The 2,500-nt window shown below is 47.6% G+C and overlaps 1 protein-coding gene across 1 annotated transcript in view; it reads right to left on the bottom strand.

The window, feature by feature from the left end:
* The window catches only part of hhip (hedgehog interacting protein), a gene marked incomplete at its 5' end in the record, with an annotated part of 39,861 nt that overhangs the window by 32,024 nt on the left and 5,337 nt on the right, over nucleotides 1–2,500 (bottom strand). The window lies entirely within an intron of this gene.

Genomic DNA, 2,500 nt, shown 5'->3' with positions numbered 1-2,500 from the left:
CTAAGTACATGGCCTAATCGGGAGGTGGAGAGAGAGTTTCACAGGAGCAGGAGGACGTATAAGGATGCTGTAAATGCTACTGTTCCAAGTTAATAATGTTGGTCAGCACTTTAGGTGTGTTGATGCCCAACCAAAGACAGCTCCAAAATGTTTCCCTCTATTTTATATCCAGTCATAGCTAAACAGGCAGAGATTTAACATGGGAGAATACTTGGTGATATTTAGACTTTTGTCACCACAACATTATTACAGCGTATGATCCTGATTGTCTATGAATGCACAACTTAACACTGGCCTAACCAAATTAATAGCTTAACAAATAACCCCCCAAAATGTACTACTCCCCAAAGTATTTGCCATAAAAATATGCCAACTGGAAATATACATTTATATAGGCTGACTCGAACTCTCTTGTAAAAGGCCACACATTAAAACAAGGACTCTTCCAGTAAATCCATAGGAGAGAACCTTTGTCTGTATCCAGCATGACATGTACTTAGAGGGGCCATCCAATTTGGACAATTTATGGTTAACTACCTCCATAAACATATGGCAGGGAGCGCAGCGCTGCCTTCACAATACGTCCCAGTTTTTATTGTACTGCCCTGGAAAAAAAAGAGGAGGAGAAAGAAAAAACGAAGAGAAGAAAAAAAAAGAAAACCCCGTCTTCGTCCACATCCCCGGCCCGGGCGCTAAAGTTATACTTCCATCTGGTTAGCTTCCACAGCAACCTGGGTGGCCACCCCAAAGTACTTGACATCTTGATGCACTTCAGCAGTTTTACATACACACAACCTTTGTAGAAAAATAAATGTGTCATTCGTCACCACATATGCTGATCTGCGGAGGGGAGGGAGGGAGAGGGGGAGAAGGGAGAAGAGAGGGGGGAGGGAGGAGGGGGGAGGTAGACTACTCCTCTCTGGCTCAAGCTCCTGGTTTCTCAAGCTCTCGCGGTTTTAAGTCTCAGAGTCCTCACGCCTGTCAGCTCACTGGTTGGTAATGGACCACCCCCCCCATCCCTCCATCTCTCTCTCTCTGTCCCCTTCTGCCTCCCTCCCTCCCACCTTCTCCCTAGAGCACAAATTACATTGCGACCCTCATCACTTCATGGCCAATTGATGTTCTGTAGATAGATTTTGAGGTGAGGAATGGGATGGACGGCCATGGAATGTGAGTGTTGAGGGAGGGAGGGAGGGAGGGGGGGGGGGGGTTCAGTTATAGCGGCGGGCGGGTTGCGGCCCAGTGTCTGACACGGTTCTCTGTTTGCGAATCTCCAGCCAGATCTAATCTCCCCGCAGATAGGAAGACGACTTGGCTGGAGCAGCAAAGGCACGGATGATGAAACCGTCCGCGTTTGATCACCAGGAATGCTCTCGGAGCCACACAGGTACTAATGCAACAGGCCCTTCAAAGGCGACGACTCTGACTGGGAGGCAACAGAGCTCCCATCACCCCCCGTAGTACCATCATATCTGGGAGAAGGAAACGAGGTCAGGGGTCAACTCCATGAGGTTTATTCTGTATCTGAGTCTCCCGTCGGGGTCGCCTGAATCTCTGTGAGGTAGCGGATGAGCAGGGGCCAATCAGGGAGCTAGTTAGCCTCGCGCTCTGATTGTGTTTACGTTCCATTGAATTGACCACCAAGGAAAAACAAACTGCTAATGTGAGTGGCTTTTTTTTCTTCTTTTTAAATAGGGCCGTAGTTTGTGTGTTTGTGTGCGTGTGTGAGTGTGTCTGACCGAGTTCTCTCCCTTGGTGGCGCGAGGAGGTGTCAGGGGTGGTCATGTCTAGACCGTAGCCAGGGTGCTTAGCTTACACACCCCCAAACACACACACACACACACACAGACACACACACACACACCCAAACACACACACACACAGACACACACACACACCCAAACACACACACACCCAAACACACACACCCCGCACAGGGTTAGGGCTGACGTCAGGGGCCCAGGGGCTTGCCAAAGAAGGATGGGGAAGGAACAAGTCATAAAATCATTCATTTATTAGCTCTCTGGCAGATTGCAGCCCAGGCCTGGGCTTTGTTTGGGGTGTGTGTGTTTGTTTGGGTTGTGTATGTGTGTGCGTGCGTGTGTGTGTGTGTGTGTGAGAGAGAGAGAGAGAGAGAGAGAGAGAGAGAGAGAGAGAGAGAGAGAGAGAGAGAGAGAGAGAGAGAGAGATTCTGTCCCAAAATGCAGATATAGAAGGAACATTTTTCATACTCAATTCAATTTCAGGAAAGAAATATTAATATTCTGGATAACACAACTCCGAGAGTCGAACTCATCAAAACCCAAGTGCGAATAACACATTTTAAAAATAATAATAACAATGCCACACTCTCTATGAAATCCATGAAAAAAACAGTATTTACCAATTCATATAACCTCGCGACACGGTGCGTGTATAAAAACATCTCCACCTGGAGCCATAAAACAGCTTTCTGGGTTTCAGCTGTCTGAGTGGGACTGAATCATAAAGAGCCCGACAA

The sequence above is a fragment of the Nansenia antarctica genome, assembly GCF_963989245.1.
Source record: "Nansenia antarctica genome assembly, chromosome: 6".
NCBI classification, from domain to species: Eukaryota; Metazoa; Chordata; class Actinopteri; order Argentiniformes; family Microstomatidae; genus Nansenia; species Nansenia antarctica.
This window is presented reverse-complemented; position numbering and strand designations above follow the sequence as displayed.